This window comes from Oncorhynchus mykiss, chromosome 28, assembly GCF_057628025.1.
Source record: "Oncorhynchus mykiss isolate SJ-2025 chromosome 28, ASM5762802v1, whole genome shotgun sequence".
Taxonomy (NCBI): Eukaryota; Metazoa; Chordata; class Actinopteri; order Salmoniformes; family Salmonidae; genus Oncorhynchus; species Oncorhynchus mykiss.
The window spans coordinates 5,585,443-5,607,200 of NC_143049.1; the positions used below are offsets into that span (position 1 = coordinate 5,585,443).

General features: G+C 41.6%; 1 long non-coding RNA gene across 2 annotated transcripts; it reads right to left on the minus strand.

Annotated features, from left to right (window-relative positions):
- Window positions 1–18,497: 18,497 nt before the first annotated feature.
- Window positions 18,498–21,413, minus strand: LOC149970687 (uncharacterized). Of its 2 annotated transcripts, XR_016492908.1 has the most exons (3): window positions 21,165–21,413; window positions 19,098–19,191; window positions 18,498–19,002 (listed from the first exon to the last, which is right to left on the minus strand). It is a non-coding gene; the product is annotated as an uncharacterized LOC149970687 (long non-coding RNA). The 2 variants fall into 2 exon arrangements; XR_016492907.1 differs by having other exon boundaries at window positions 18,498–19,191.
- Between the last annotated feature and the right edge of the window lie 345 nt (window positions 21,414–21,758).

Consider the following 21,758-nt stretch of genomic DNA (forward strand, 5'->3'; position numbering starts at 1 on the left):
TCTCCGATCTCTCTGCCTCAGCTGTGCAGTGTATACTGGTGCAGGCAGGTCTCTCCCATTAACACTCCCCTCTCTTCAGGCCCAGCTCAGCCAGGACGTATGGGGTGGCACCATATGGCAGAACGCTATGTGCCATGTTGGCTAGCTGACACCACTCTCACGGGACTAAAGGCTCAGGTTACCATGGAGACCAGTGGCTTGTGGCCGTCAACGTGGCGATAGACGTGGAGGGGTCAGAGACTAAGGATGGTTCTGGGGAATTCAATGGTTAACAGAATTAATCATTTGAAGATGGCTGGAGCAGGGAGTTGCAGGTTTTTAGGTAATATTGTTGTTATAAATGTCTTACACTGATGATGACTTGATTTCTGACCATCTCCATCTCACTTGCAACACAATCTGAAGACAATATACTACAGGTGCCATGAGAAAAACAGGAATCGCACTTTACATCATGTCCCAAATAGTCTGAAACAGTTCCTTGTCTCCTTTCCTCTAAGACCTCTGATCTAATAAGACTTTACTGTCGCTGTAGTTACATGGACGGGAGAGGTAGAGCGGAATAGAGGTCGACCGATTAATCAGAATGGCCGATTTAATTAGGGCCGATTTTCAAGCTTTCATAACAATCGTAAGTCTGTATTTTTGGATGCCGATTAAATTATAATTTTTTTATATATTTTATTTAACTAGGCAAGTCAGTTAAGAACACATTCTTATTTTCAATGACGGCCTAGGAACGGTGGGTTAACTGCCTCGTTCAGGGGCAGAACGACAGATTTTCACATTGACAGCTCGAGGGAACCAATCTTGCAACCTTACAGTTAACTAGTCCAACGCTCTAACCACCTGCCTCTCATTGCACTCCACGAGGAGACTGCCTGTTACTCAAATGCAGTAAACCAAGGTAAGTTGCTAGCTAGCATTAAACTTATCTTATAAAAAACAATCAATCAATCAATCATAATCACTAGTTATAACTGGTTGATGAAATTACTAGTTTATCTAGCGTGTCCTGCGTTGCATATAATCGATGCAACGCTGGGGTATGATTTAACAAAAGCGCATTTGCGAAAAATGCACAATCGTTGGACGACTGTACCTAACCATAAACACCAATGTCTTTCTTAAAATCAATCCACAGAAGTATATACAGTATTTTTAAACCTGCATATTGAGCTAAATGGCTGGTGTAACCGATGTGAAATGGCTAGCTAGTTAGCGGGGTGCGCGCTAATAGCGGTTCAAACGTCACTCACTCTGAGACTTGGGGTGGTTGTTCCCCTTGCTCTGCATGGGTAACGCTGCTTCGAGGGTGGCTGTTGTCGATGTGTTCCTGGTTCGAGCCCAGCTAGCGGCAAGGAGAGGGATGGAAGCTATACAGTTACACTGGCAATACTATAGTGCCTATAAGAACATCCAATAGTCAAGGGTATATGAAATACAAATGGTATAGAGGGAAATAGTCCTATAATTACTATAATAACTACAACCTAAAACCTCTTACCTTGGAATATTGAAGTTTAATATTGAAGTGTTAAAAGGAACCACCAACTTTCATATGTTCTCATGTTCTGAGCAAGGAACTGAAACGTTAGCTTTCTTACATGGCACATATTGCACTTTTACTTCTCCAACACTTTGTTTTTGCATTTATAAACCAAATTGAACATGTTTCATTATTTATTTGAGGCTAAATGGATTTTTATTGATGTATTATATTAAGTTAAAATAAGTGTTCATTCAGTATTGTAATTGTCATTATTACAAATAAAAAAAATTAAATTGCCCGATTTAATCGGTATCGGCTTTTTTGGGTCCTCCAATAATCGGTATCGGCCTTGAAAAATCATAATTGGCTGACCTCTAGAGCGGAACACTGCCTCCATTTTAAGAGTAGGCGGAGGGTCAGTCAGTCACTTCACGGTCTAGATGGGTAGATTCAAAAAGTCCCTTAATTGCAGAGCTAAAGCAGCACACAGACATAATCATGATGACTGGCCCACTGTTTAATTAGCTCCCATGAAACACTGGGGGGAGATGGGACAAGAGGAACCTCCCCACATCTTCTGGGCTTCAATGGGCCTCGCTAGAGTAACCTGCTATAAGAGGGCCCCGTCACAGAGCCAGAGATACATGTAAATGAAATAGCCCTATTAATTTGTAATTAACATCAAGTTAATGACAATGTCACAGTGTCACCGTCTCATGGGATATCCTTCCATTGTGGCAGAGGGCCTACTCTACTGTATGTCCCTCCCCCTCCTCACTCTCTCGCCCTCTTTCTCTCTCCTGATCCCCTGATCAGAATGCTAATTAGTTGAATGCGAGTTAACGACACTAAAAGGCACAGGGAGTTTATTAGGACTAACTAAGGACATAAAGACCTAGTTAACGACTGGGCATTCTGTTGTTGAGGATTAATCATTCACTGGTGATAGATCAGGTGTTAGAAGTCCTGAGGTCCTCTGAGAGCCTTTGTATTGGAACACCATTGACATGGTTTAAACGCTAATTGCATTGCGCCTGTTAGCCTGATGTTAGGGATTTCCTTAGGAGGTTAATTTTAGACGTTGCAGCCTGATAGAAGTAACATATTTCCAGTATAGCCTACGTCTATCAGACCTCAAAATAAGACCCAGATGCAGACAGTTCGAAGTAACAAAGGTGTAGTACAAAAACAGGGGGCAGGCAAACGACAGATCAAGAGCAGGCAGAGGTCAGTAATCCAGAGCAGAGTGCGAAAGGTACAGAACGGCAGGGTCAGGGCAGGCAGAGGTCAGTAATCCAGGTCATAGTCTGAAAGGTACAGAACGGCAGGGTCAGGGCAGGCAGAGGTCAGTAATCCAGGTCAGAGTCTGAAAGGTACAGAACGGCAGGCTCAGGGCAGGCAGAATGGTCTGCCCTGGAAAGAGGAGACAGAGGGCTGTGATACAGAGGTTTAATCCTTGATAGATGAAACGTAGGATGTATATGGAGGGTGCGGGGCAACAGAAGACAAACAGCAGAGGGACGAAGGAAATGGGGAAAGGGAGGATAAACAGGGGGAATGTTTGTGGGACTCTACCCGGAGAGGCAGATTCTGAGTAGACAGCCATACCATCTTCCCAAGACGATGGTGGGTAGCTGGGGTCTGGTGGCGGTCCGCCTGTTGACAATACCTGAGCTCCTGACTGAGCTCTCTTCGAGATACGGTGACAGCGGCGGACAAACATCTGGGCAGAGGGTATTTTGACCTATTCCTCTTGCTCCGGGAAGAGCAGGGGCTGATAACCCATGGGGCACTCAAAAGACGAGAGACCAGTGGCCGAGCAGGGAAGTGTGATGCGTGCTTATTCCACCCACATGAGTTGCTGGCTCCAGGTTGTGTGGTTGGTGGAGACGAGGCAACAAAGAGTCGTCTCCAGGCCCTGATTGGCTCGCTCCGACTGGCCGTTGGATTGGGGATGCAACCCGGAGGACCGGCTGGCCGACGACTCAATGTGCAGAACGTCTTCCAGAACCGAGATGAGAAATGAGGACCATGGTCAGAGACCATGTCCACCGGAAGTTAATGGATCCGGAAGACGTGCTGCAACATGAGCTGGGCTGTCTCCTTGGCGAAGGTAGCTTGGGGAGGGGAATAAAATGGGCGGCTTTGGAAAACCTGGAGAGTGGTGTTGCCATCAGACGGAGGGAGACCAGTGACGAAGTCCAGGGATATGTGTGACCAGGGACGGTGAGGGACAGGAAGAGGTTGAAGGAGGCCAGCCGGAGCTTTCTGAGGTGTCTTGTTCTGAGCACAGACAGTGCAGGTGGCAATGAACGCGGAGACGTCCGGAACCATGGTGGGCCACCAAAAGCGTTGTCGCACAAAGTTCAGGGTACCGACAGGAACCAGGGTGGCGGGCAAGCCTGGAGGAATGAGCCCATTCCAGGACCGGGTAGTGGGCAGCATCTGGGACAAACATCCGATGTTGAAAGTGTGTGTCGTAAGGACATTTGTGGGCGTGTGGAACGGAGTGCTCTGCTATAGGTTAGACGTTTTAATTAAGCAGTGTGTTGTTCTTCCTTCTCTTACCAGGCAACCACTGTAGATTGACCTACAGTACAGAGAGCTTGCACTTATTTTTTGAAGCCAGACAATGAGTCGTATTTCACTGTTAGTTTTACACAAATAATTCTGCATTTTCAGTTATAAAACTAGTAATAGTAAATGTGTTATTAAATGATGATGGGTGTACTGTTGCTTCATGCATTGTATGCGTGTGCTTGCTGTGACTGTCACCCTGATATTGGCTACTAGATAGATACTTCCCATGCCGTTGCCAGACAGTAGTGCTTGTCAAGCAGGAACGAAGGGCACTGTGTCCAGGTGTTGGTGTTGCCCTCTGGTCTGATTTGCTTTCCATACACCCAGTCCTTTTGACTCACCCATACTCCAGTCACCATATTGGGCTGCAGCTGCCCATACTTGTTTTGGAATGATTCTGTGATGGCCAAATGCCCCTCTCACTCTCATTCCCTTTCTCTTACACACATACAGTTGAAGTCGGAAGTTAACATACACCTTAGCTAAATACATTTAAACTCAGTTTTTCACAACTCCTGACACTTAATCCTAGTAAACATTGCCTGTCTTAGGTCAGCTAGGTTCACCACTTTATTTTAAGAATGTGACATGTGACAGAATTATGTGACAGAATTATATATTTCAGCTTTTATTTCTTTCATCACATTCCCAGTGGGTCAGAAGTTTACATACAACAACTTTGGTCAAATGTTTTGGGTAGCCTTCCACAAGCTTCCCACAATAAGTTGGGTGAATTTTGGCCCATTCCTCCTGTCAGAGCTGGTGTAACTGAGTCAGTCACTGAGTTGCTCGTACACGCGTTTTCAGTTCTGCCCACAAATTTTCTATGGGATTGAGGTCAGGGCTTTGTGATGGCCACTCCAATACCTTGACTTTGTTGTTCTTACGCCGTTTTGCCACAACGTTGGAAGTATGCTTGGGGTCATTGTCTATTTGGAAGGCCCATTTGCGACCAAGCTTTAACTTCCTGACTGATGTCTTGAGATGTTGCTTCAATATATCCACATAAATTTCCTACCTCATGATGCCTATGATAAGAATTACAGACCTCTACATGCTTTGTAAGTAGGAAAACCTGCAAAAACAAATACTTGTTCTCCCCACTATTTCACAAAAGTTCTGGACCTATATACAGTTTACAGACCCCGGTATGTTTTACATTGTTAATCTTGTTATTAGTCCCTCCCTTCAGCTCCATTGAACCCCTCCCATCTATCTCTCAACATCATTCATTTCGTGTTTTTCTATTTGCCATATATTTTTCAACTGTGCTGTGATGCTTCGCAAAATAATTGAACCTTTCCATTCTCATAGCTTCTACAGATTGGAAATTAAAAATAAACATTTTTGCTAAAATAATTATTATATTATTGATTGATTGACTATGGCCTTTCAAATCACCCAGTATTGCTATCTGCAGCTGTCACGCCCTGACCGTAGACTGCGTTGTATGTTTCTATAGGTTTTTGTATTTCTATGTTTCGGCTGGGTATGGTTCTCAATCAGGGACAGCTGTCTATTGTTGTCTCTGATTGGGAATCATACTTAGGTAGCCTGTATTTCCACTTTTAGTTGTGGGTAGCTGTATTTCTGTTTAGTGTTGGTTTCACCTTGCAGGACTGTTTCGGGTTTTCCTTTTTGTTATTTTTGTAGTCAGTGTTCAGTTCCTTATAATAAAGATGAACTCGTATTTTGGTCTGACGATTCCTCTTCTTCCGATGAACGCCGTTACAGCAGCGTTAGTTCTAGGCAAATGTTACAATTCTTCATCCATTCCTGGACCTGTGACCAAAAATGAGCTACATATGGACAATACCAAAATAAATGATCTAATGACTATGCCTCTTCACAGCAGAATCTGCAGAGCTGGGAAGATTGTATCCCCCATATATATATCACATTCTATTAGTTGCAAGAATTTTGTATAGTAATTTAAATAGAAAAATGTGAAGTTTTGAATCCAGCATTGTTTTGCGTATCAATTCATAAACCATGTGCCATAGAATGGGTACATCGCAAATCTCTTCCCAACTATTTTGCAATTTATATGGCACAGCTGTCAGTTTTTTGGTCCTTAAATGAAAATTGGTATATGTTTTTATTTATCACACTTTTCTTTAACCATTTATGTTCTTTAATACAGGGCCGACATACAAGTTCCTTACTTTTTCCCCTTCTACTCGCCTCTTCCATTTTTGTGGTAATGCTGCAATTAATTGGTTGTAATTTTGGGTAGAGCAGACATTTCCATATGTCAGTTTTTTGGTCCTTAAATGAAAATTGGTATATGTTTTTATTTATCACACTTTTCTTTAACCATTTATGTTCTTTAATACAGGGCCGACATACAAGTTCCTTACTTTTTCCCCTTCTACTCGCCTCTTCCATTTTTGTGGTAATGCTGCAATTAATTGGTTGTAATTTTGGGTAGAGCAGACATTTCCATATGTCTGTGTTAGCTGCATTTGTGACATAACTCCACCAGTCCTATTTATGATATCATTCACTAAAATTATACCTTTTTTTTTAAATTTCTTCAAAAATATTTTTTTCTAATCAATTAGTATAGTTGAATTTAACCATAATATTTGTTGTATTATTTGTTCTGTCTTTTCTGGTGGATTAAACTGAAATTGCAACCAACTTTCTAAGGCTTGTTTAAAAAAATAAAGGTATTTTGGAGATTATTTCCTTTTCAAACAAACGAAAGTGGGAAGGTGTAATTTGAATAAAGGGAAAAAGGCCCTTCTTAAACAGGATGAGACATTTGTACCGATTTACTAGAGAACCAGTTTGGATTTAAGTATAACTTTTGTATGACTGATGCCTTTAGTGAGAGGTCTAATGCTTTAATATTTAATAATTTCTGTCCTCCGAATTCATATTCGTTATATAAATAGGCCCTTTTAATTTTATCTAGCTTGCCGTTCCAAATAAAATTGAATATTTTTGGTTCATATAATTTAAAAAGCAGGTCACTAGGTGTAGGCAAAAACATAAGCAAATAGGTAAACTGTGATGTGACTAAAGAGTTAATCAGGGTGATTTTTCCACAAATAGACAGGTATTTTCCTTTCCATGGTAACAAGATCTTATCTATTTTTGCTAACTTTCTATAAAAATGTATTGGAGTGAGATCATTTCTTTCTTTTGGGATATGTATACCGAGTATGTCCACATCTTTGTCAGACCATTTAATTGGTAAACTACATGGTAATGTTAAATTTGCATTTTTAGTGATCCAATACGTAATATTATCATCATCACTTATCATCATTTGGTTTCAATCCAGAGAGGATAGCAAATGTATCTAGATCCTCTATGAGGCCGTGGAGAGACTAATTGTGGTTTTAAAAGAAAACATGAATCATCAGTGTACTGTTTATAAGGCACGGATTTCTAATCCCTTAATATTATTGTTTGATCTAATCTTAACAGCTAACATTTCGATGGCAATAATAAATAGATATGCCGATAGTGGACAACCCTGTTTTATTCCTCTAGACAGTTTTAAACTTTCTGAGATGTAGCCATTATTTACTATTTTAATCCTAGGGTTACTATACATATAGGGTTCGAATAGCATTTAGCCGTACCCTTATCCTATTTCTCCTCTGTTCCTCTGGTGATGTAGAGGTGCCTAGCTACACTCCCACTCCCCAGGTGCTCTCATTTGTTTACTTCTGTAACCGTAAAAGCCTTATTTTCATGCATGTTAATAACCTCTTAAAGCTAGGGGGCAGAATTTTCATTTTTGGATAAATAGCGTGCCCAATTTCAACCATCTTCTACTCATGCCAAGAATATAAGATATGCATATTATTCATATATTTGGATAGAAAAGTTTCTAAAACTGTTTGAATCATGTCTGTGAGTATAACATAACTTATCTAGCAGGCATAACCCTGAAGACTAACTGTTCAGAAATGTTTTTCTTCCCATCTCTCTTCCCTATTTTGTCTTTTCCATTGGATATTTAATAGTAATCTATTTTCAGTTCATACCGCTTCCACACGATGTCGCCAGTCTTTGGAATATGGCTGAGATTATTCCTTTGTTTTATCAGGAAGTAGGCCAACTCGGAACGGGGGACACTTTTGTGAGTTGCGCAAGATGTGTAGAGCAGAGCTTTTTTCTTTTCGTTCATGTATTGACTACAGATTGCCCCGTCTACAATTTGATCGATTATTAACGTTTAAAAATACCTAACGTTGTATTACAAAAGTAGTTCGAAATATTTTCGCAAAGTTTATAGGCAACTTTTGAAATATTTTGTAGTGACGTTGTGTTTTTCTAAGCTGTTTTTTATGGCTCAAACGCGCTTTATAAATGGACATTTTCGATATATATGGACGGAATTAATCGTACAAAACGACCAATTGTGATGTTTATGGGACATATTGGAGTGCCAACAAAAGAAGCTTGTCAAAGGTAATGCATATTTTATATTTTATTTCAGCGTTATGTGTAGCGCCTGCTAGCTCTTTTGTTTACTACTGGTGAGGATGGCTGCATGCTATCAGATAATAGCTTCTTATGCTTTCGCCGAAAAACATTTTTAAAATCTGACATGTTGGCTGGATACACAACGAGTGTAGCTTTAATTGAGTATCTTACATGTGTGATTTAATGAAAGTTTGAATTTTATAGCATTTTATTTGAATCTGGCACTCTGCATTTCCCCTGGCAATTGGCCAGTTGAGACGCTAGTGTCTCCCTATTCTCAAGAGTTAGCATTAGAAGCCTACTCCCTAAGTTTGTTTCACTCACTGCTTTAGCACACTCTGCCAATCCTGATGTCTTACCTATTCTGAATCATGGCTTAGGAAAACCACCAAAAACCCTGAAATCTCCATCGCTAACTATAACATTTTCCGCCAAGATAGAACTGCCAAAGGGGTGGTGAAAAATTCACCTTTCCAGAAACAAGCCTCTCACTGTTGCCGCTTGCTATAGACCTCCCTCTGCCCCCAGCTGTGCCCTCGATACCATATGTGAATTGATTACCCCCCATCTATCTTCTGAGCTCGTGCTACTAGGTGACCTATACTGGAACATGCTTAACACCCCGGCCATCCTACAATCTAAATTTGATCCCCTCAATCTCACACAAATTATCAATGAACCTACCAGGTACAACTCCAAATCCGTAAACATGGGCACCCTCATAGATGTCATCCTAACTAACTCGCCCTCCAAATACACCTCTGCTATTTTCAATCAACATCTCAGCGATCACTGCCTCATTGCCTGCATTCGTAATGGGTCTGCGACTAAACGACCACCCCTCATCACTGTCAAACGCTCCCTAAAAAACTTCTGCGAGCTGGCCTTTCTAACAACATCAGGGGAAATTTCAGAGTGACAACTAAAAATACAACTTCGTAACATTAAACATTCTTGAAAATGCAAGTGTCTTACACCCTTCAAAAGATTAGAATCTTGGTAATCAAACTACGTTTTCCAATTTAAAATAGCTATTACAGAGATCAAATCCCATGCTTTTGTTTGAGAAGAGCAATCAACAACAGAATTATTTTCCGCCATGACAGTTTTTACACATTCACATCTGAAGGTAAAATTATGACTTACATTCTGATATCTTGCTCTTATTTCTCTTCCTGAGTGTCCCATTGATCAAATGAAGTGCCGTTTTCTTTGATAAAAATCAATTTTTATAACCTAAATCAAAACATTTTGTAAACTGTTTGTGCCGTGAATTCCATCTCTATCAATTTTTTACGGAGCATTCGGCGTGAATCGCCCCTGTAAACAATTGTTTATCTAGTCATGGTGGGTTTCAGTGCATTCCTCTGGATGTTTGCAACACAGCCAAACGTCATTGTTTTTTTTGCTGGGAGTATTGACCGAAGTGAGCTGCTTTGAAGACAACGATAAATGACTACCTTACGCACCAATAATTTTAGCGAAGCTTCATTGATTGACTATATTTCTGCCCAATGACCACTGATCTTCTTGAAATCTAGCTGGGTAGATAGCCAATGAGCTGAGGTAAACGCCAGTATGTAATGGTTTGGGGTTGGACCACAATTCCTTGGTTGTAATCGCACGCGCAGGGAACTCCATTCTCGCCTTGACGATCAGAGGAGTTGCTGTAAGGCTTTTTACGCACAGCTGTATTTTGGAAAGTTGTAGTTTCAACGATTTCATTGAAGATATCATGGCAAATAAATCATGTAAAGCGAAGTCAAACTCTAAAGTGAAAAAGTGAAAGTGAGACAGATTTTTTGTTTGAGGAATCTTGGAGTGTTCTGATTCAAACGAACTGAGGAGCTGTTTCTGCAAGGACAGAACGTACTTCTGGACGGGTAAGTGCTAATGCCGTTTTATGAAATATAAAAATATAGATTATATATAAAAAAATATATATATTTTGTATTTTTTTGCAATGAAATGTGTAGTTTGTGTGTGTTGGTTTGTTTGTGTGTGTGTGTGTGTGTGTATGTATGTGTGTGTATATATATATATATATATATATATATATATATATATATATATATATATATATATATATATATATATATATATACATACAACAATGGCCAGAGTTGAATGGAACACCTTAGTGACTGTTCCCTCTGCTCTATACAATCAATACATATCTGTTTTATTTTATGTGATGATAAAAGGCTCATACAATACAATTTTTTTAAATGTTTTCTTTCACAGTGATAGCGACTCCGACTGGGAGCCCCCGGTGCCAAGCTGCCCGCTCTACCTGTGCCCCCAGTGGTGTTCATATGCCACAGTTCATTACTGCAGGCATGACTGTGCCTCAGAGCCAAAAGGGCACAGCATGGAGGCGTCGTTGTGTTCTGTGTCGCATGAAATGCACCACTTGTTCAGTTTGCCTCTGCTTTACATCAGAAAGAGACTGCTATGGGACAGGGCACAGGCAGCAAAATACTGTGACGAGGACTTACAAGGGGTGTACTGTTTTTTAACAAATATTTATTTTCTAATATTTTTTTAAACATTTTTGTGTGTGTGTGTGTGTGTGTGTGTGTGTTAGAATTGCTTTTTGATATGTTGTATATAGTTATTTGCACTGCTGTATATAGTGTTAGGTCATTTCACCAATTCGGCCACTTGGGTACATTTGGACAACTTGTGTGGGACACCTGGGTGACTTCATACTAAATGTCATGTAGCTCACCCATTCCTGAAGTTATCAGTCTGACACTTTGCACACCTACAGTTGCCCTCTTGTGTCATCCATCACAATTATCTCCAGCATCCTATCTGACTGTGGGGCTATTCTAGTACATGTGAAAGATGATGCTACAACAATAAAAAACAGAAAACGTATGCTCTTTCTTTCTCTTTTCTTCCACATTTTTAATCCCAGGCCCTGTCCCAGCAGGAGGCCTTTTGCCTTTTGGTAGGCCTTCTTTGTAAATAATCTGACTTACCTAGTTAAATAAATGTTAAATAAAAATACAAATATTTAGGCTTGCCTCAACAACGGGGTTGAATACTTATTGACTCAAGACATTTCAGCTTTTCATTTTTTATTAATTTGTAAACATTTCGAAAAATAGAATTCCACGTTGACATTATGGGGTATTGATTTTGTTGTACTGTTTGAGTCGCTTATATATCACATGAACACACATAAGACATGGCAAAATGTTATAGAATTGCAGGAAATAAACTTTAAACCTTCAAAATGTTCTCTCCGCAAATGTTCCCCAATGATGGGAGGGGGGGGGGCCCGGGTGAAAAAGTTTAGAAACCACTGATATGAAGTAAATGCTCACATTACTATTGATATGACTGTCGTCTCATTTGTTAAAATACCTTTTACTAATACTTAATCCAACTGCTCTTATTTGATAATCACCCAGTAGGAATCAAATGCACAACCCGGATGTTACTAGTGCAATGCTCTTACCAACTGAGCTACACAGGACCACAATAATACATAAGTAACATACAATACTGTAAAATACAATACATGATGATTACCATACATAATGACTACTTGTTATTGCTAATGATTTCACATAGTGGTATCCAGAATTGGTAACCATTTTAAAAGGCGGTGTGTGAACACAATTTCTTTCAACATGTAGCAGGACCACTGCAAGGGAGAGGAAGAAAAAGAAAACTCAGAGCTGGTGGATGTAGATAAGGGCCCCATTAGAGAGGTGGCTAAGGGCCCCAACAAAGAGGTGGCAACGGCCCCATCAGAGATGTGGCAAGGGTCCCGTCAGAGAGTTGGTCATCAGAGAGGGGGAGGCAGAGAACAGAGATGTGTCGTGTTGGACGAAGTCCAGGCCATCACAGTTGACCATGTTATAAACAGTGGCCTTACCATGGCAGAGGCTGAATGATTGGTACATCCTAACTTCAAAAGGTCAACAGTCAATTCTATCATTAAGACATTTTTGTAAAGAAAACCGGTAAGTCTGCCGGATATGCACTATAATGCAAAATTACATATTTGAATTCATTTAAATTCACACAAAATAGTATAGTAAGTGTTGTATGTATGTTTTTAGTACCTGTATTCTTATGATAGATTGACTGTGTACTCCGTTCGACCCTCAGAAGTGACAGAGGGCCACGTGGGGGCCGAGGCCGTTTGCTGACCGACCAACAGGAGCAGGCAGTGGTGGAAATGGTGAGGGCCAGGAATGATATATGTCTGAATGAAATCAAACAGGCCATTGACGACAACAATGACACCTTTGCTAATGTGGCATCCATCAGCATGTCTACGATAGGCTTTTTTGAAGAGGACCCAGGTATCTATGAAACAGATATGCCTGGTGCCTTCTGTGAGAAACAATGACCAGATGAAACAACTGCGGGCTGTGCATGCTATTTGATGTGCATGCTACTTCACCATATTGTATTGTAAATGACAATAACTAACCCAAATCTCTTTTTAGAGGGTGAAGGATGCTTGATGTTGCTGTGAAACAATGAAATACATATTTGTTGATGAATCGGCCTTCAATCTGGCCAGAACTTGCCACCGTGGGCGAACCTCATCGGCCAACAGGCGACCGACCGTTCAAGTTCCTGGACAGTGTGGGGGAAACATCTCCATGTGTGCAGCCATATCTGAAGATGGTGTGGTAGGGAACAGGCCTCTACTTGTGTCCTACAATGCTGCACACCTCCTCAATGAGATACAGCAGGCTTGTCAAGGAGAAAGGGTCACCTCTTTCATTGTGTGGGACAATGTCAGGTTCCACCATGCAGTTGTGGTTCAGGCATGGTTTCAGGCCCATCCCCTATACCTGCCCCCATAATCTCCTTTCCTCAAACCTATTGAGGATTTATTTTCAGCATGGAGGTCGAAGGTGTATGATCACCATCCACATAAGCGTACCAGCCTCCTTCAGGCCATGGATGAGGCATGCGGATCAACCCAGACCAATGTCAGGCTTGGATTTGCCATTCCAAAAGTTTTTCCCCCAGGTGCATGAACAATGAGGACATTAACTGCGATGTCGATGAGAACCTTTGGCGAAATGTTCAAGACATGCTTGATGCAAACTAGTGCCAGCTAACTAGATTCTTTCTTTGATTAATTTCCTTTGTTTAATTTCATTTGTTAAATGTGATTACAGTACACATGCAGTACCAGTAAACGTTTGGACATTAAAACTATGAAATAACACATGGAATCATGTAGTAACCAAAAAAGTGTTAAACAAATCTAAATATATTTTATATTTGAGATTCTTCAAAGTAGCCACCCTTTGCCTTAACGACAGCTTTGCACACTATTGGCATTCTCTCAACCAGCTTCACCTTGAATGCTTTGCAAACAGGAGTTCCCACACATGCTGAACACTTGTTGGCTGGTTTTCCTTCACTCTGCGGTCTAACTCATCCCAAAGCATCTCAATTTAGTTGAGGTCCGGTGATTGTGGAGGCCAGGTCATCTGATTCAGCACTCCATCACTCTCCTTCTTGGTCAAATAGCCCTTACACAGCCTGGATGTGTGTTGGGTCATTGTCCTGTTGAAAAACAAATGATTGTCCCACTCAGCGCAAACCAGACGGGATGACATATTGCTTCAGAATACTGTGGTAGCCATGCAGGTTAAGTGTGCCTTGAATTCTAAATAAATCACTGACAGTGTCACCAGCAAATTACCCCCCACCATCACACCTCCTCCTCTATGCTTCATGTGGGAACCACATATGCAGAGATCATCCGTTCACCTACTCTGCGTCTCACAAAGACACGGCGGTTGGAAGCAAAGCTCTCAAATTTGGACTCATCAGAGCACAGGACAGATTTCCACCGGTCTAATGCCCATTGCTCGTGTTTCTTGGTCCAAGCAAGTTTCTTCTTATTTTTGGTGTCCTTTAGATGTGGTTTCTTTGCAGCAATTCGACCATGAAGACCTGATTCACACAATCTCCCCTGAACAGTTGATGTTGAGATGTGTCTGTTACTTGAACTCTGTGAAGCATTTATTTGGGCTGCAATCTGAGGCAGTTAATTGCTGACTTCTGAGGCTGGTAACTCTAACTTATCCTCTGCAGCAGAGGTGACTCTGGGTCTTCCTTTCCTGTGGTGGTCCTCATGAGAGCCAGTTTCATCATAGCGCTTGATGGTTTTTGCGACTACACAAAAACCATATTGACTGACATTCATGTCTTAAAGTAATGCTTATTTGAGCTGTTCTTGCCATAATATGAACTTGGTCTTTTACCGATAGTGTAACGGCCGTTGGCGGTGGAAGAAGGTGAGGACCAATGCGCAGCGTGGTAAGTAAAGTAATAGAACGCTGAACAAAAACAACAAAGTGAACGAACGAAACCGAAACAGTTCTGTCTGGTGGAGATACAAACACTCAACAGAAAACAATCACCCACGAAACACAGGTGGGAAAAGGCTACCTAAGTATGATTCTCAATCAGAGACAACTAACAACACCTGCTTCTGATTGAGAACCATACCAGGCCAAACACAAAACACAACATAGAAAAACAAACATCAACAACCCACCCAACCACGCCCTGACCATACTAAAACAAAGACATCAAAAAGAAACTAAGGTCAGAACGTGACAAATAGGGCTATCTTCTGTATACCACCCCTACCTTTTCACAACACAACTGATTGGCTCAGACTCATTAAGAAGGAAAGAAATTCCATTATTTAACTTTTAACAAGGCACACCTGTTAATTTAAATGCATTCCAGGTGACTGCCACATGAAGCTGGTTGAGAGAATGCCAAGAGTGTGCAAAGATGTCATCAAGGCTAAGGGTGGCTACTTTGAAGAATCTCAAATATAAAATATAATTGTATTTGTTTAACACTGTTTTGGTTACTACATGATTCCATATGTGTTATTTCATTGTTTTGAGGTCTTCACTATTATTGTGTGTGTGTGTGTGTGTGTGTGTGTGCTCCCTCTCTTTACATGTAAGTTAAGTTTCAGTTGGCTTTCTGCTATCATCAGGGGTGCCTACCTGGCTAGTGGCTACAGTTGCTTGACATACTCTAATACTTTGTGTCTGCCCGAATCAAATGTTTAAATGATGTAAATTGGGCTGGAATGTAGAGAGTTGGAAATAAATGTTTTACTCTGTTGTAAATGGTTATACATGCTGATTTACTGAGAGTGTGTGAATCTTCTGTTTTTCAATGATCATTAAACACAGGTGAAACCAGGTGAAAGCTATGATCCCTTGTTGATGTCACTTGTTATTCATTCCTCTTCAATCAGTGTAGATGAAGGGGAGGAGACAGGTTATAGAAGGATTTTTAAGCCTTGAGACAATTGAGACATGGATTGTGTATGTGTGCTATTCAGAGGGTGAATGGGCAAGAGAATACATTTAAGTGCCTTTGAACAGGTTATGGTAGTAGGTGCCAGGCGCACCAGTTTGTGTCAAGATCTGCACTGCTGCTGGGTTTTTCACGCTGAACAGTTTCCCGTGTGTATCAAGAATGGTCCACCACCCAAAGGACATCCAGCCAACTTGGCACAACTGTGGGAAGCGTTGGAATCAACATGAGCCAACATCCCTGTGGAACGCTTTTGACACCTTAGTGTGGAGTGAACGAATTGAGGCTGTTCTGATGGCAAAATCGTGTGTAACTCAATATTAGGTAGGTGTTCCTAATGTTTTGTACACTCAGTGTATATACAGTATCTGTCTTACCTTTGCTTTAGTGAAGAATTTATGCTTTAGCAGCTCAGCAGCAGTCGGTCTGAAAGACAGAGAGACAATTCTTTACTACTCTGCAGGACCTTAAACGCACCATGGAGGGAAGAGAATCCACTCAACAAATACAATGGGATTAAGAAAAGTTGTGGGAAGCATTGGAGTCAACATGGGCCAGCATCCCTGTAGAATGCTTTTGACACCTTGTAGAGTCCATGCCCTGACTGTTTTGAGGGCAAAAGGGGATGCAACTCAATATTAGGAAGGTGTTCCTTATGTTTTGTACACTCAGTGTATGCCTTAGAATAAATAAATATTATTTTCAGAGAATATCTGTCAAATACTTTGCATACAGGGAGGGACCAGGAAATGGAGTCACAATACGGACACAGTGGACATATAAAAGACACATTAATACCATGGGTACGCGTGTCTATAATGTGAACACAATTAGGATATGGACAAGATCAGGACACAGGACACATGTTAGGACCAGGTACAGTGCCTTGCGAAAGTATTCGGCCCCCTTGAACTTTGCGACCTTTTAGCACATTTCAGGCTTCAAACATAAATATATAAAACTGTATTTTTTTTGTGAAGAATCAACAACAAGTGGGACACAATCATGAAGTGGAACGACATTTATTGGATATTTCAAACTTTTTTAACAAATCAAAAACTGAAAAATTGGGCGTGCAAAATTATTCAGCCCCTTTACTTTCAGTGCAGCAAACTCTCTCCAGAAGTTCAGTGAGGATCTCTGAATGATCCAATGTTGACCTAAATGACTAATGATGATAAATACAATCCACCTGTGTGTAATCAAGTCTCCGTATAAATGCACCTGCACTGTGATAGTCTCAGAGGTCCGTTAAAAGCGCAGAGAGCATCATGAAGAACAAGGAACACACCAGGCAGGTCCGAGATACTGTTGTGAAGAAGTTTAAAGCCGGATTTGGATACAAAAAGATTTCCCAAGCTTTAAACATCCCAAGGAGCACTGTGCAAGCGATAATATTGAAATGGAAGGAGTATCAGACCACTGCAAATCTACCAAGACCTGGCCGTCCCTCTAAACTTTCAGCTCATACAAGGAGAAGACTGATCAGAGATGCAGCCAAGAGGCCCATGATCACTCTGGATGAACTGCAGAGATCTACAGCTGAGGTGGGAGACTCTGTCCATAGTACAACAATCAGTCGTATATTGCACAAATCTGGCCTTTATGGAAGAGTGGCAAGAAGAAAGCCATTTCTTAAAGATATCCATAAAAAGTGTTGTTTAAAGTTTGCCACAAGCCACCTGGGAGACACACCAAACATGTGGAAGAAGGTGCTCTGGTCAGATGAAACCAAAATTGAACTTTTTGGCAACAATGCAAAACATTATGTTTGGCGTAAAAGCAACACAGCTGAACACACCATGCCCACTGTCAAACATGGTGGTGGCAGCATCATGGTTTGGGCCTGCTTTTCTTCAGCAGGGACAGGGAAGATGGTTAAAATTGATGGGAAGATGGATGGAGCCAAATACAGGACCATTCTGGAAGAAAACCTGATGGAGTCTGCAAAAGACCTGAGACTGGGACGGAGATTTGTCTTCCAACAAGACAATGATCCAAAACATAAAGCAAAATCTACAATGGAATGGTTCAAAAATAAACATATCCAGGTGTTAGAATGGCCAAGTCAAAGTCCAGACCTGAATCCAATCGAGAATCTGTGGAAAGAACTGAACACTGCTGTTCACAAATGCTCTCCATCCAACCTCACTGAGCTCGAGCTGTTTTGCAAGGAGGAATGGGAAACAATTTCAGTCTCTCGATGTGCAAAACTGATAGAGACATACCCCAAGCGACTTACAGCTGTAATCGCAGCAAAAGGTGGCGCTACAAAGTATTAACTTAAGGGGGCTGAATAATTTTGCACGCCCAATTTTTCCGTTTTTGATTTGTTAAAAGAGTTTGAAATATCCAATAAATGTCGTTCCACTTCATGATTGTGTCCCACTTGTTGTTGATTCTTCACAAAAAAAATACAGTTTTATATCTTTATGTTTGAAGCCTGAAATGTGGCAAAAGGTAGTAAAGTTAAAGGGGGCCGAATTCTTTCGCAAGGCACTGTATAAACAGGCTTAAAAGTCCATTGTCCACATCACATCGGAGTTTCCTACTCCTTGAGCTGTGGCGTTTGTCACTGTCAGTCTGTCTGTCCAAATGTAGTCATCCATCATACCCAAGAGGCAGATCACTTCATGACTTCAGGATGTTGTTCACTCACGTATTTATTGATATGCAGTGATATTCAATGGGCTTTGTCTTAGCTCGGACACCAGACACAAACACACAATATCATCACGACATTCCCGGCAGAGAAAGAGAGAGAGTTCAAAAGTATTTGGTATGTGACAGAGAGAAAGTCATCATTACAAATGTTGAAGGAATGTAATTTTAGGAAACAATAGGGTGTGTTTTGCCTTAGTTTATTAACCCTTGTTTCAATTTGTTTATTGTTTCCAGAGGTGTTAATAAACTCCTGGATTCCGCTTGGAAATACACGAGGTTAAATAGCCCCTCCAATCCTCTTCCACCCTTCACCCCTCCGCTCATGGCTTTTTCAGCCCTCCCTGGATTCACACAGCAACCCTCTCTGCTCACATCTCCAGCACCACCAGATTTTCTTCTCTTTTCCCTCCTCTCTCTTTATTAAAGTTTGGCTGTCAATCAGCAGTGGCCTCGGGCAACAGGCACTGATGAAAAGGCCCCTGAGACAAGGAGACCCACATTAGATTTCAATAAGGACATTGAATATTCATATCGGGGAAACATCTAAAGGTAAATGCTTTTGATCTCTGCGCACAAATATCAGTGTTTTTTCCAGCCGGGTCCGGCCCCAGTCTCGGCCTCGGCTCCCACTCTCCTCCGGGGGATGCGGTGGAATAATGATGATGGAGCTACAAAGGACAAAAAGAGCCATAATGAATGTTTATACTAAAGGGACTCAATAGAAAGGGCACCCGCACTAAGTATTCAGTAATTAGTATTTAGCAGAAGTTGATCGCTGCAACACACACACACACACACACACACACACACACACACACACACACACACACACACACACACACACACACACACACACACACACACACACACACACACACACACACACACACACACACACACACACACACACACACACACACGGCAGGCAGGCAGAGCCAACAGGGCAACCAGTCATTTACTCTAAACTTTAGACGGGGGAAAGGCAACCCCCCTGACAGATACAGCCAAGACACAGTTTAATTTCTCCTGTCAACTTGGTTACTTTATTTTTTACATTTCTCTAGTTTCTAATGGTTATGGAAATGTCAGCAGAATACATGATGGGATTGTTTCATTTCCACAAGCACTTAGTTATCTAGAGCATTAGCCTTGTGTAAACAAAATAACTAGACTATCAATATAGCACATTATTAATTAAATATGTCTCTGTTAGCTGACTTTTTGCACATAGTGATAGTTAGTAGGTACAAGTCTAAATAAAGGCCTTCCCACACTGTACGTCAGATTCAGTCTTTTACAATTCCTGAACAGGTCCTGAACAGTCATTCTGAATTTTGTTTTTCTTGCATGGCTAACTACCAGCAAGTTTGAAAAGACAGGCTGAGTGGGCAAGGAACTAATATTCATAAGTTCCCCTTGACTGAGCTCTTTGAAACGCCTGTGTCAAGCAACTTGGATGCAGTGAGCAGTGTTGCAGTCAAATCATCTCAAGCTGATTTGGTGACACACAAAGCAACTCAAACAACATTGAAATTGCATCAATTATATAATTTTTTTTATTCATCTCCCATTTGTAATGTCTCTTATGATGCCGTTCACAGCAGCACTGACGGGTGTGTTGACTTGACAACTGCGTCTAAGTGTTGAACAACCCATCCCCCCTAGCCAGTAACTAGCTAACACCAGACACAGGTGTGGACCTAGCTAGCCAGTAACTAGCTAACACCAGACAGATGAAGACCTAGCTAGCCAGTAACTAGCTAACACCAGACGCAGATGAAGACCTAGCTAGCCAGTAACTAGCTAACACCAGACAGATGAAGACCTAGCTAGCCAGTAACTAGCTAACACCAGACACAGATGAAGACCTAGCTAGCCAGTAACTAGCTAACACCAGACGCAGATGAAGACCTAGCTAGCCAGTAACTAGCTAACACCAGACACAGATGTAGACCTAGCTAGCCAGTAACTAGCTAACACCAGACAGATGAAGACCTAGCTAGCCAGTAACTAGCTAACACCAGACACAGATGAAGACCTAGCTAGCCAGTAACTAGCTAACACCAGACAGATGAAGACCTAGCTAGCCAGTAACTAGCTAACAACAGATGCAGATGAAGACCTAGCTAGCCAGTAACTAGCTAACACCAGACACAGATAAAGACCTAGCTAGCCAGTAACTAGCTAACACCAGACAGATGTAGACCTAGCTAGCCAGTAACTAGCTAACACCAGACAGATGAAGACCTAGCTAGCCAGTAACTAGCTAACACCAGACAGATGAAGACCTAGCTAGCCAGTAACTAGCTAACACCATACGCAGATGAAGACCTAGCTAGCCAGTAACTAGCTAACACCAGAAAGATGAAGACCTAGCTAGCCAGTAACTAGCTAACACCAGACACAGATGAAGACCTAGCTAGCCAGTAACTAGCTAACACCAGACAGATGAAGACCTAGCTAGCCAGTAACTAGCTAACACCAGACAGATGAAGACCTAGCTAGCCAGTAACTAGCTAACACCAGACACAGGTGAAAGGGGAAACAAGTCGGAAGTTTACATACACCACAGCCAAATACATTTAAACTCTGTTTTTTTCCACAATTCCTGACATTTAATCCTAAAAATTCCATGTCTCACCTCAACAGCACTCTCCCGGATACCCTAGACCCACTCCAATTCGCATACCGACCCAACAGATCCACAGATATCTCAATCTCTCTCCACACTGCCCTTTCCCACCTGGACAAAAGGAACACCTATGTGAGAATGCTGTTCATTGACTACAGCTCAGTGTTCAACACCATAGTGCCCACAAAGCTCATCACTAAGCTAAGGACCCTGGGACTAAACATCTCCCTCTGCAACTGGATCTTGGACTTCCTGACAGGCTGCCCCCAGGTGGTAAGGGTAGGCAACAACACATCATCCACGCTGATCCTCAACACTGGGGCCCCTCAGGGGTGTGCACTTAGTACCTTCCTGTACTCTCTATTCACCCACGACTGCGTGGATGGCCAAACACAACCCCAACACCATCATTAAGTTTGCTGATGACACAACAGTGGTAGGCCTGATCACTGACAACGATGAGACAACCTATAGGGAGGAGGTCAGAGAAATGGCAGTGTGGTGAGCAAGACAATGTGAGCAAGACAAAGGATCTGATCATGAACTACAAGAAAAGGTGGGCCGAACAGGCCCCCATTAACATCAACGGGGCAGTAGTGGAGC